At 37.4% G+C, this 14428-nt stretch overlaps 1 protein-coding gene and 1 pseudogene across 5 annotated transcripts in view; both read right to left on the reverse strand.

The window, feature by feature from the left end:
- Positions 1-14428, reverse strand: part of GREB1L (GREB1 like retinoic acid receptor coactivator) — a 280943-nt gene that overhangs the window by 185074 nt on the left and 81441 nt on the right. The gene's annotated exons all lie outside the window — the stretch shown is intronic.
- The window catches only part of LOC131489597 (tigger transposable element-derived protein 1-like), a 39423-nt pseudogene continuing 32065 nt past the window's right edge, over positions 7071-14428 (reverse strand).

Below are 14428 nucleotides of genomic sequence, written 5' to 3' on the forward strand. Positions count from 1 at the left end.
TCATTAATTACTTGTTGAACACCACAATGTCATGGATGTAATCCAATGGTCCTGGAGGATGCTTAGAAAACAACAGAATAAGAAGATTTCAGATACTCTGAAATCTTTGACTCTCTTCCTTAAAAAAAAATCTTCTGTCACAAGTCAGAAGGATAATGTCTCTTTTCACCCAATGAGAAAGCTGTTCTCACACGAGCATAATTAATCTTCTGACACCATGACAAAGAAATTCCTTAAAAGGATTTCTCCGATTTCCTCTCAAGACAGAAGATTGTCTTTATCCATCATCTGTTCTTCCTGATCCCTTCTTTTTGAATATCCACATCAGCAGAATTGTCCATCAGAAGAGACAGCAGGAGGGAAATCTCTGCATGATTGATAGGGCCCTGATGCTCTGCAGGCTATTTAAGTGCAAGCATCTATTGTTGCAAACTTACTTTACAGCAGTTAAACAAATATAATAGTCACCAATTCAACCATTGTGCAGCTTAGACTTGACTAAAACTAGTAAGTGAAGTTTGCTAATGACAAGGCACTGATTTAAACTTTGCAGATAAGTTGTCCTGGTGCCTATTCAGAAAAAAAGAATATTCTCAAAGTCATGAAACAGTATATATGGTATATTAGAAAGTGTTATACACTATACTGTATATAGATGGACATTCCCATTAAAAAACAAGAAACATCTGAAACTTTATCTTAACAGTCATTCAGTACTTCTCACCTACATCATGGCTATTTAGGAAAACAAACAAACAAACAAACAAAATTGCATTATGTTACCATCAAGAAAAATGAGATGTGTCAAAGAAGAAAGTGGTACCAATACTCCCTTAAAATTATTTTTTCAGATTCATCATAGTAAAGTTTTTTTTTTCAAAGAGAGATTCTGGTATATTCAGGTGCTCTCACCCCCATCCGTGAAAGAAAATGGAAGGCCATTTGAGACTCCTTGTGAGGACCTGCTACTTCCTTGGGTGGAAGGAAGGAACTGGAAGAGCACTGTAGGTCAGTTTCAAGTGGAGGAGCAAAGCACACTGAGCAAAGGCCCAATCCACAGAAAATGCAAGCCTGGCTCCACTTGCAAAGTAATCTATATGAAATGGAAACAAATCTAGAAATCTCACTAAGCTCTGGTAAAAGCACACCCAATATCAACAGTAGAGGTTACAGTATGCTCTGTGTTCTTTATAGATGCTGCCAAGAAAGGCCACTTGAGCCCAGACACTAGGACACACTGACACCATGTGTTCTGTTTGCACCACAATGACCTTGACTACTCAGTTCTGGACGCACCCTGTGAAAATATTTGTTTATGCTTCCAATCCCCAAACACTGAGGCCAGCCCCAGCTCACTGGTGCTTCCCTTTGTATCTTTAGAAGGACAGACTGTTGCTGCCTGACCTATCATGGGGCGTCTTCTCCAGCTGACCTGCCTCCTCCGGCCAAGGAGAACGACTGATGGCTGGTCCACAGCCAGGACCCACGTGTTTTGCAATGAGCAGCTTAAAATGGTTTTTCTTAAATTGCAGAGTTATATTCAGGATTGATTACCCCTTTGAAGATTTAGGGGAAAAGAATTAGATCCAGGGTAAAGACCTAGGAAAATCTTTGTGGATAATGAGGGACACTAACCAGTTTGAATGCAGAATATCATAGAGTTTGAATTTAGAGAAGCTGGAAATCAATTGAGAATGAACTGGTAGTAAAAGTAACACAGGAAGAGGGCCAGATGGGGAACTCAGACATACAGCTCAGAAGGGACTTTGAAGCATTCCCTCACCAGCTAAGGACCCAGAAATCTGACCAGGGCTCACATCACCAAGAGCTCCACATTGTTGGTTGACAGTTCTTTTGTGAATGGCTTGTCTTCCCAACAGGATTGTGTGTGTACTGGGACAGAGCAGGGTGGGTGGCAAGAACCAGTCCTTATCATTTTTGTTTGTCTATCATACATCATATAGCATCTTGTCAAGATAAATAAACACTTACTAGTTAGTTAGAATGGAAATTGATTAACAGGCTATTAGTTCTGCCCAAGGCCAGGTGCATAATACCTGAGAAGGGGACCTTGAGACTAAGTCCAAGTTCATGAGGAATTCTCTCTTGCCTATAATGATCCCCAGAGTTAAATCCTTGATGAGAAAAACCTACCAATGTACATGGGAAATCTCCGTACCTTCCTCTTAATTTTGCTATGAACCTAAAATTGCTCTAAAAAATTACATTTAAAAAAAAAAAGCCCAAAACAAAATAAAACAAACCCTACCAGTACTCACAAAAACACAGGGGAAACCAAACATTTCATTCTTTTGCCCTTCAGAGATATCTTTGTAAGACAAGGATCAGTTGTAATGTGGTCCATCATAAATATTTAACACTAATTGTGTTCACAGAACTGACTCTGGATTAAGACAGGCATTTACTGGATTCTAGCTCCCCTGCTTCCATGGGTGCATATGATTCAGTCTCTCTTTGCTTCAGTTACTTCATCTGTAAAGTGGAGATAATAATGGTGCCTATATATTATAAGGTATTGTAAGGATTAAATGTAAATCCTGGCATTTGGCAAACACTCAGTACATACCAACAGATTATTCATTCCCTATTCCCCCCTTCCCCCCTCATTCATGCAACTCTCTTAGTAGGTACATTCAGCTCTATTTCTGGGAGTTTATCACCACACACACACACACACACACACACACACACACTACCAGATTTTGGTGCTAAGAAAGGAGTAGGCCCAGTAAATTGAGCTAAATGGTCACTTCTGAATGACTGAGAAAAAAGAATGAGTAAATTAAGCAGAACAAGCAAAGAACAGCAGGCCAAGGTGACACAGGGGCTGGAAACAGACAATTTCTCTGAACTCTATTTGAACTATTGCAGGCCTGCGTGTGCCTCATTCTGCCTCATCCAGCTCAGCTTCACCACCTGGCTTCCTGGTTACCTTTACACTGTCTTCAAGTTGGGGTCTTACTGGGATACACAAAGCACATTCTGTATTTATTTTTATTTCTATTCAGTTCAATGAATATCTATTTTGTTCCTGTAGTTGCCAAGCATTGCTACATGCTGAGGATACATTTGTGAATAAGACTATAATTTAGAAATTCACAGTTCATTGAGGAGGGCACTTGTGGAGATGAGCATTGGGTGTTGTATGGAAACCAACTTGACAATAAATTATATTAAAAAAAAAGAGGTTAATACCTCAGAGGGCCTTATATGACAACCTACATACACTGTAATACAGAGCACACATGGTGCAATAGAGTACAGTATAATAGAGAACATGTAGTGTAATAGGGAACATGAACGGTGTAATAGAGAACATACACAATGCAACAGAGAATATACATAGTGTAACAGAGAATATACATGATGTAATAGAGAGCATTCCAGTGCAATGGAGAACGTAGTGTAATAGAGAACACACATAGTACAACAGAGGGCGTACATAGTGTAATAGAGAACATACATGGTATAACAGAGAACAGGGAGCATATAGTACAACAGAGAATACACATGGTGCAACAGAGAATAAACATGATGTAATAAAGAACAGACATGATATAATAGAGAGTATACGTGGTATAATATAAAACATACACGGTGTAATAGAGAACACGTGGTGCAACAGAGAACATACATGAAGCCTAGGTGGGAGTGGCACTTAGGACTTAAAACATGAGGGGGAGTTTGCATGACAGAGACAAGGTAGTGTTGAAGACATTCCACATAAAGAAAACAGTGGGGCCAAAGAAGTAGGTGTCACTTTGTGTGTGTGTCTGAGTCTTAGAACGCATGAAGGCAGAATGGCAGGAAGTTAGATTATAGAGTGAAGTGACATTAAGAAAGGCGATTAGGTTTTAAAAATTTTTTCCCCATATAAAGAGGAGTTTTTAAAGATTTTAGGTAAAAGAGTAACATGATAGAATTTGTTTTTCAAAAAGACAATTCATGGAACCAAATGGAAGACACGGGACTAGGAACAGGAAAAGGAATCAAATGTCATAGCGCTTAGAAGGGGATGATTAAAATGGTCTGGCAAGAGGCAATGAGGAACTAAAAGGACAGTAGAGCTGCGATGTCATTTATTCAACTTTTGCAGGTTCCCGAATTGGCAGGGTTTAGTGACACACTGGACATGGGATGTGAGAGGGGAGGAAAAGCCTTCGATAACAGGGAAGTTTCTAGTTGGAGTACTTGAGTAAATGCCATGCCATTAATTAGGATAGGGGTGGTAAAGGAAGTGTTGCCCTGTTTCTGTGTGTGTGAATTTGTAGAATCATGTGTCTGAAGGCCTTTTGTTTATCCTATGTCACTAACACCTGGACCCTCCAGAAGGGAATTTAAGAATAGATTGAAACCTTAGAAAAATAATATTTTCCAGTGGGTTTTTAATAAGGTATTCTTTTATTTCTACTTCCTTACCAAAGGAATCCTATGACACCTACTATAAATTCTAATTTTTAACAATTGTGCAAAATTCCATTATTTACTCCATAAGCCGAATGGCTCAATGGATTTTGTGGCTAGACCTGTCTTTAAGTATGAGACAGAGAGGTGAAAAAAGAAAAAAAGAAGAGCAGACATCTGCCAAAAGGCTACATGTGCCAAATGGGAAATGAGAGCACATTTAGAGAAAGAGGAAGAAGAAACAACAGGGGGGTTAAATACCCCTATTTTACTGCTAGGGAAAGTTTCTAAAGGGGAAGAACTTGTTTCATGATCAGTTTCATATATCCGAGGTCCACATCAAAGAGAACACAAGTCATTTTCAGAAGGTAGTAGCTGTCTTATTCTTCTATTACTGTTTTTGGGGGATCTATTATATCAGATTAAAAGATGATTTTTATTAATGATTAACTACAGTGTTAACAAATATAAACAAAATTAATATGACATTTAATGAAAAGCAACTTGGTTTACTCACTAAACTACATGATTAACCAGCACACTCACCTTTAAAAAATAGTATATTGTTATTTTATTTTATTATTTTTAAAATATTAATTCCAGTATAGTTAACATACAATGTTATATTATAGTGATTCAACACTTCCATACATCACCCTGTGCTCATCACAAGGGCACTCCCTAATCCCTTTCACCTATTTCACTCATCCCCCTACTCCCCTCCTCTCTGGTAACGGTTTGTTCTCTACAGTTAAGAATCTGCTTCACTTTTATAGAAAAATAAAATAAAATTACTACCGAGAATGTGGCAGGATTGTGGACAAGGTAGTAGGAGCTCAAGCAGGCAACTATCTTTTTTTTTTTTTTTAATGTTTATTTATTTTTGAGAGAGAGACAGAGCATGAGTGGGGGAGGGGCAGAGAGAGAGAGATAAAGACAGAGGAGACACAGAATCTGAAGCAGGCTCCAGGCTCCGAGCTGTCAGCACAGAGCCCAACATGGGACTCAAACCCACAAACTGCAAGATCATGACCTAAGCCAAAGTCGGATGCTCAACTGACTGAGCCACCCAGGTGCACCCCCCCTTTTTTTTTTAAGGAAACATATTTTTAGGGGAACTTTTTTTTTTTTAGTTTTATTTTTAGAGAGACAGACAGACAGACAGAGAGAGCACGAGCAGGGGAAAGGAGTAGAAGGAGAGAGAGAGAGAATGAGAAACTTAAGCAGGCTCCATGCTCAGTACGAATCCCGACACAATCCCGACTCAATCCCATGACCCTGGGATCATGACCTAAGCTCAAATCAAGAGTCAGACGCTGAGCCACCCAGGCATCCCACCCCCCACTTTTTAAAAGTTTATTTATTTAAGTAATGTCTACATCCAACGTGGGGTTCAAACGCATGACCCCAAGACCATGAGTTACATGCTGTTCTAACTGAGCCAGCCAGGCACCCCAAGAAGTCAGCTTTCTTGGACCAGGAGGCATCTTCAGGAATGACAGCCACACATAGAGGAGCAAAAGACAGAAGGGGCCCAGGTCCCTGATATCATGTATCACAATCTCAGGCCTAGACTAGCTTATGCCAGAAATGGTCTCCTAGAGCAGGAAAGTGGAATAATTCCCCTTAGACACACTTCAACAATAAGGGTTAAAACAAAAATTTGTTTTTTGGTTGGTTTTTAGAGAGACAAAATTTGCCAGTCACATAAAATTTCCAGTAACCTGTTATTTTATTATATGACTAATGCCTTTCATATTTAATCAAGATTTAATTTTCCCCTAGGAGCCAAATGACACTGAAGAAAGATACATCTGCATTCAACCTCCCACAAACTAAACTCTTATACAGCTTTTATTCTAATCCAAAATTATAGGATGATACAGTGCTTCTTCAGTTAGGTTCAGCAAACATGAATTGGACAACTATCTATGTGCTAGTGTTCAGTCATTTCATTAAACTGTATTAGCAAGAAGCATAAGTATGTATATGCCCAAATTTTCCAACAATTCAAGTACAGTAACAACTTCTCTCTCTAGGGGTCATTGACCCAGAATTCTCAACTAGTGGAAACACAGATAAGCATACAAGCAGATAAGTATACAAACAGACACAACAGACTGCACAAAGTTCACATTTTAAATGTATTTGCACTTCACTCAAGGGGAGCGAGCCATCAGGCACTCACCCAAACTTGTTTCCTCTCATTTAAGACACAGTTTGAGGGAGTTTGGATATATGATTCTTAGCTTTGACAGATTAAAAGACGTGAGATCCAGGGGCAAGAACAATGACAATTAAAAAAAAGAAGTGAAACTTAAAATTGACACTGACAGTGAAGATAGAAAAATAACTTCAAAAAGGATACAGAGGAACTTAAAATATGCAACAATCAGGAGCCATTGAGTTTAGGAGTTCTATACATAGTTCTAGTATTTAGCTTGGTTCTAGTACATAGCAAGACATTGAAAATAACCAAAATCATCAGGATAAAGTTGGACTTATTAAACAATTAATAATCTATAGTAACTTTTTGAAAAACTTCTGTCAAATGATTCCTTTTTAAAATCTAAGCATTTCAGAGAATAAATTCTAGAGATCCCCTACAACTAAAAAATTCTCATGCGCACATGAGCTGGGGATGGGCAGAGAGAGGGAGAGGAAAAGAATCCCAAGCAGGCTTCAAACTGTCAGTGAAGAGCATGATGTGGGGCTTGAACTCATGAACCATGAGATCATGACCTGAGCTGAAATCAAGGGTCAGATGCTCAACCAACTGAGTCACCCAGGCACCCCCAATGTACACATCTTAACTTAAAAATACTTTCTGGCTAAAAAATACTAACCATTATGTGAGCTTTCAACAGGTCATAAACTTTTTGTTGGGAGAGGGTCTTGCCTCCAAGTTGATGGCTACTAACTGATCTGGGTGGTGGTTGCTGAAGGTTGGGGTGGCTGTGGTACTTTCTTAACACAAGACAACAATGAAGTTTGCCATGGTGAATGACCCTTTCTTTCATGAGTGATTTCTCTGTGGCATGCAATGCTATTTGATAACATATTGCCCACAGTAGAACTTCTTTCAAAATTGGAGTCAATCCTCTCAAACCCTGCCACTGTTTTATCAACTAAGTTCATGTAATATTCTAAGTCCTTTGTTGTCATTTCAACAATCTCCACAGCATCTTCATCAGGAGTAGTTTCCTTCTCAAGAAACCAATTTCTTTGCTCACCCATAAGAAGCAACTGCTCATTCATTAAAATTTTATCATGAGAATACCGCAATTCAGTCACATCTTCAGGCCCCATTTCTAATTATAGTTCTCTATTTCTACCACATCTGCAGTGATTTCCTCCACTGAAGTCTTGAACCCCTCAAAGTCATCCATGAGGGTTGGAATCAACTTCTTTCAAACTCCTGGTTAGGTTGATATTTTGATCTCTTTCCATGAATCATGAATGTTCTTAATCACCTAGAACCTAGAATGGTGAATCCTTTCCAGAAGGTTTTCAATTTACTTTGCCAAGATTCATCAGAGGAGTCACTATCTATGGCAGCTATGGCCTTACAAAATATATTTCTTAAATCATAAGATTTGAAAGTCAAAGTTACTCTATAATCTATGGGCTACAGAATGGATGTGGTGTTAACAGTCATGGAAAGCACATTCATCTCATTGTACATCTCCATCAGAGCCATTAGGTGACCATATGCATTGTCACTAGGCAGTAATATTTTGAATGGAATCTTTTCTTCACAGCAGTAGACCTCAACAGTGGCCTTAAAATACTCAGTAAGCCATGTTGTAAACAGATGTGCTGTCATCCACGCTTTATTGTTCCATTTATAGAGCACAGGCAGAGTAGATTTAACATAATTCTTCAGGGCCCTAGGATTTTCAGAATGGTCAGTGAGCACTGGCTTCAACTTAAAGTCACCAGGTGCAGTAGCCCCTAGCAAGAGAGTCAGCCTACCCTTGAAGCTTTGAAGCCAAGCATTGACTTCTCCTCTCTAGCTGGGCAAGGCCTAGATGGCATGTTCTTCCAATAGAAGGCTGTTTCATCTACATTGAAAATGTCTTCTCCATTGTAGCCAACTTTAGGTCTTCGGGGTAACTTGCTGCAGCTTCTACATCAGCACTTGCTGCTTCACCTTGTACGTTGATGTTATAGAGACAACTTCTTTCCTTAAACATTATGAACCACCCTCTGTTAGCCTCAGACTCTTCTTCTACAAGTCCTTACCTGTCTCAGCCTTCGCAAAATTGAAGAGAGTTAGGGCTTTGCTCTAGATTAGGCTTTGGCTTACGGGAATGTTATGGTTAGTTTGATCTCCTATCCGGATTACTCAAACTTTCTCCATATCAGCAATAACGCTGTTACACTTTCTTATCATTTGTGTGTTCACTTGAGTAGCACTTTTAATTTCCTTCAAGAACTTTTCCTTTGCATTCACAACTTGGCTGTTTGGCACAAGAGGCCTAGTTTTTAGCCTATCATGGCTTCTGACTGCCTTCTTCACTATTCATTTCCAGCTTCTGATTTAAAGTAAGAGACATGCAGCTCTTCCTTTCACTTGAGCACTTAGAGGCTACTATAGAGTAATTATTAATTGGTCTAATTTCAATATTGCTGTATCTCAAAGAATAGTGAGGCCCAAGGAGAGGGGGAGAGATGGGGAAACAGCAGGTCAGTGGAGCAGTCAGATCACACACACCATTGATCCACTAAGTTCACGGTTTTATGTAAGCATAGTTCATCATGCCTCAATTGCAAGAGTAACATCAAAGATCACTAATCACACTAATCACACCATAACAAATCCAATAATAATGAAAAAATTTAAAATATTGCAAGAAGTACCAAAATGGACAGAGACATGAAGTGGACAAACGTTGTTGGAAAAATGGCACCAACAGACTTGCTTGATGCAGGGTTGCCACAAACCTTCAATCTGCAAAAAATGCAATATCTGTGAAGAGCAATAGAGTAAGGCACAATAAAACAAGATATGCCTGTATGTATAGTGAAAAGTATATAATACTTCTCCCTAGGGACAACTACTATTGCTAGTTTCTTGTTTATTCTTTTGAGAGAAGATGGAATGGAATTGCAATATAAATATACACGCATATACATGAATGTATGCATTACCACAAAAGGTTAGCATACCACAACACTCTTCTGTAGCTCACATTTTTCACTTCACAATAAATCTTGGAGATCTTTACATATCAGAATATAGGAAGCTTCCACATTCTTTCTTTCATGGCTATACAGCACTGTGTGGTTGATTTAACCAGTTCACTAGTGAGTATTCAAACTTTGGCTATTACCAAAAATGTCTGCCATGAATAATTCTATACATAACCATCTCAAACATGTTATCTCAGTAGGATAAATTCCTATTCATGGAATTGCTAAGTATATGAATTTAAATTTTTGATAGATATTGTCAAGTTGATCTTCATAGAAATTAATTTCTACCAACAATGTATAAGACAGCCTGTTTCACCATACCTTTACCCACAGAATCATAACTTTTATATTTTTGATTAATTGAAAATTGAATTGCAAAAACAGTATTATTTCACTGGAAACAGAAATTTAAAAATTTGGAAGAATAGTAGCTCATTACAGTTTTAATTTGTTTAATTATTCCTTAGTATGAATGAGGTTAAGCATCCCCTCAAGTTTAAGGATCACTTAAAGAACGTTAGAACTGATGTAACTATCACAAACTAAGGAACTAGCCATTTTGTCCATGATAGGAGTTACAAATATTCTTCCAGTTTATCATTTGTCTTTGACTTTCAGCTACATTGTTATACAATTTTTAATTCTATGTGGTTGAATATATCAATCTTTTATTTTCAAACTGAAAAAGCAGTAAACATCCGGTTTACTACTATACTCTTTTATATTTAAATATTTAATTCATTTGCAATTTATTTTGTTACAAGACATGAACATGAATAACTTTGTTTTCCATTTGCATCTGATGAACTTAAGCCCATTTGCTGAATAATACATCTTTCTCCTTTTGATTTGAAAGGTCTCCTTTATTATATCTAAATTCCAGTAGGTATTTGGGTCTCTTAAATGACTTCAATGTTATATTTGTTAATATCTGACATATTAGGGGCGCCTGGGTGGCTCAGTCAGTTAAGAGTCTGACTTGGGCTCAGGTCATGATCTCATGGTTCATGGGCTCAAGCCCCAAGCTGGCCCTGTGTTGACAGCTTTGAGCCTGGAGCCTGCTTCAGATTATTTGTCTCCTCTCTCTCTGCCCCTCCCCCACTCGCACTCTGTCTCTCTCTCTCTCTCTCTCAAATATAAATAAACATTTTTTTAAAAATCTGACAGATTGTTCTCCATACCGCTACTGTCCTTAGAATTTTCTTGAATTCCTTGTTTGATTTCATATATGAACTTTAGAATCAGATTTTCTGGTTCAAAAAAATCATTTTGTTATTTTTATTGAGATCTCATTAAATTTGTATATTAATTTAGGAAAAATTTATATATATTACCATTTTGGAGCTTCTTATCCAAGAAGGATTAGCCTTTCCCTATGGTCCTGAGTAGCATTTTAAAGCTTTATTTACCTAGATCAGGCCTTTACAACCTCAGCATTATTGACACTGGACAATCAAAAATGTCTCTATATATTGCCAGATGTCCCATGGGTGACAAAATCAGCCTCAGCTGAGAACCACTGATCTAGATCAAGCATACTTCTCTTCAAGTTTAATTCCAAGGTTTTTTGTTTTTTACCTTTTGTTTTGCTAATCTAAATGGTATCTTTTCCTTTAGTATATCACATAGTTAGTTGTTTGTATGTACAAACGTTACTTATATTCACATATACATATATCCATATATTACTCTCTGGATTCTCTTATTGTTTATAATAGCTTTTCAGTTGATTCTCATGCATTTATGAGGTAATCACATCATGTGCAAAATTATAAAGTCACTTCCTTTTTTTAAATTAAAAAATTTTAAATCCCTTTCTCTTTTCTAACTGCATTGTCTAGTAGCCCACAATGATGATAAATCAAGTTGGTAATAGTGAGTATCCTTATTTTGAATGCTTCTAATATTTCCCCATTTAACATGATGCTGGTTTGGGGTTGGACACATAGTGTACCATGCAAAAAAGGAATAGTGTGTTATGCAAAAAAGAAAGAGAAAGAAAGAAAGAAAGAAAGAAAGAAAGAAAGAAAGAAAGAAAGAAAGAAAAAGGGAAATATCCATCTCTTGTTTTTTGTTTTCTGTTTTTTGTTTTTTTTTTTTTTTTTTTGGAGTTTTAACCAAGGGCAGATGTGAATTTATAAAGAACCTTTTCAACATCAATGAAGATAATCATATGCTTTTTCATTAACGCAGAAAATTATCTGAGCAACTCTAGAATTCTTAGAATAAACCTCACTTGGTAATAGTATATCATCATTTTAGAATGCTTTTGAATTATCTATAGTTTTCCATTTCGTGCTATTTTTGCTGGGTTTTTGATGCCATTGTCATGATAGCATCATAAAAAGGATTTTAATGCTTTCCCTCTTTCAAATAGTTTAAATAGAACTGAAACTTTTATTTCTTTTTTTTTTTTTTTTTTTTAAATTTTTTTTTTTTTCAACGTTTATTTATTTTTGGGACAGAGAGAGACAGAGCATGAACGGGGGAGGGACAGAGAGAGAGGGAGACACAGAATCGGAAACAGGCTCCAGGCTCTGAGCCATCAGCCCAGAGCCCGACGCGGGGCTCGAACTCACGGACCGTGAGATCGTGACCTGGCTGAAGTCGGACGCTTAACCGACTGCGCCACCCAGGCGCCCCGAAACTTTTATTTCTTATTAGAAGGTTCGTAGAATTGTCCCATGAAAACATCTGGGATTGGTGCTTTTTTGGAGAGTTGCTCTTCAACATTTTTTTCTATTTTATTTACTGTGATTAGAGTTTAGATTCTCTTGATCTTCTGAGCTCAGTTTTGATAATTATATTTGCCAATAGATAGAACTATTCCAGTATAGTCTAAAATTTCTTTGTATAGTTTATCAATATTGTCTCTTAGGATTCTTTTAACCAGCTCTTTTTTGTGTATGGTTGTTTCCTCATTAGCATTTATTCTGTGATTTATGCTTTCTTCCTCTTTTGTATGCTATTGTCTGAAGTTTTATCATCCTTCTAATCAAGTCCTTGCATTACTTTATTGGTGTTGCCATTTTTTGTGTTTTAATTTATTTCTGTTTTTGCTTTTTTTTATGCTTTGTTATGCTTTCCTTGGATTTATTTTGTTGTCCTGATTGCTCAACTCACTTATTTTTATTGTTTTGTTTAGTAATAAACATTTTAGACAATAAATGTTTCTCTGAATGCTGCCTTAACTGTTTCTAGGGCTACACTGTACAGTGTTTAAGAACACAGGTTCTTAACTACCTGGATGCTAATCCTATTTACTTCACTTACAAGTTGTGAGATAGGAAGCAGTCACTATTCTTTGCTGTGACTCTATTTTCTCATCTATAAAATGTGGATAACAACAGGTCCTTGAATGAATAGTTATCATGAGGATTAAATGGATCAATACTTAGGGCAATGTCTGGTACATAGTAGGAGCTTAAGTGATTCCCGAATGAATTTTTTAAGTTTATTTATTTATTTTGACAGCGAGAGAGTGTGTGCACACATGTGTGAGTGAGGCAGGGGCAGAGAAAGAAGGAGAGAGAGAAAATCCCAAGCAGAGCCCAGGTTGTTAGCATGGAGCCCAGAGCTGATGTGGGGCTCAAACCCACGAACCGCAAGATCATGACCTGAGCCTAAATCAAGGACTCTCAACTGAGAGTCACCCAGGTGCCCTCGTTCCTGAATGAATTAATTACATTATAGATATGTTTAATTTTAACCTTAAATTAACCTTATTTATGTTTCACATTATGTTTTTATTGCTTCTTTCTTTTAAAAATAATATTTCATGGGGGCACCTGGGTGGCTCAGTTGGTTAAGTGTCTGACTTCAGCTCAGGTCATGATCTCACTATTCATGAGTCCAAGCCCTGCCTCAGGCTCTGTGCTGATAGCTTAGATTCTGTGTCTCCCTCTCTCTCTGCCCCTCTCCCGCTTGTGCCGTCTCCTTCTCTTTCTCTTAAAAATAAGCATTAAAAATTAAAAAAAAATTTTTTTTAAACAAAAATAATCTTTTATGATGTGAGCCATCTTGCTTTCTGTGCACGTGTATGTTTCTTTTGGCAATTTTAAAGTGTTTTGTGTTTGTTTTGTGTTTGTGTAACTTTATAGATTATATTTAATCTTCTATTTATATGATATCTACTGACTCCAAACTGTGAGTAATGACAGTAATGACTAAACTTGTACATGTGTCTTTCTTCCCATAATTTACTCTTCCACCTGATTTTAATATTTTTCTAGTTTTAATTATAGTTTTAATTATACTTCTCTATTCTTATCAGCTTTCTCTGCAAAAATGGCTCCCTACGCTCCACAGCTCTGCAGCTTTTCTTCCCCCCAATTCACCTCTCCGCACCTTGTACCTGCCAAGTTCTGTGGCTCAAGTTATGCAGATTGTTGCATTAATCCTCAGATTAATTTCCTAGGTGTTCAAAATGGTTTGATGCTGATCTAGCTGTGTTTCAGGGACAAGACAAGCTCAGGGTCCCCATACTGCTCCACCATCTTAACTCCTCAAGCAACAATCACTGATTTATCAGCTTTAAATTATACCTTTTGACCATTAGCCATAAGAAATGAGGATTTCAGTGTTCTTTATTCATATACAACATTCTTTCTCTGTTTCCCCTGAATTCTTTTAAATATCATTGTTAGGTTTAAAAAAATTTTTTTTAATGTTTATTTATTTTTGAGACAGAGAGAGACAGAGCATGAATGGGGAGGGTCAGAGAGAGGGAGACACAGAATCTGAAGCAGGCTCCAGGCTCTGAGGTGTCAGCACAGAGCCCGACGTGGGGCTTGAACTCACGGAC

The sequence above is a fragment of the Neofelis nebulosa genome, chromosome 11 (genome assembly GCF_028018385.1).
Source record: "Neofelis nebulosa isolate mNeoNeb1 chromosome 11, mNeoNeb1.pri, whole genome shotgun sequence".
Classification (NCBI taxonomy): Eukaryota; Metazoa; Chordata; class Mammalia; order Carnivora; family Felidae; genus Neofelis; species Neofelis nebulosa.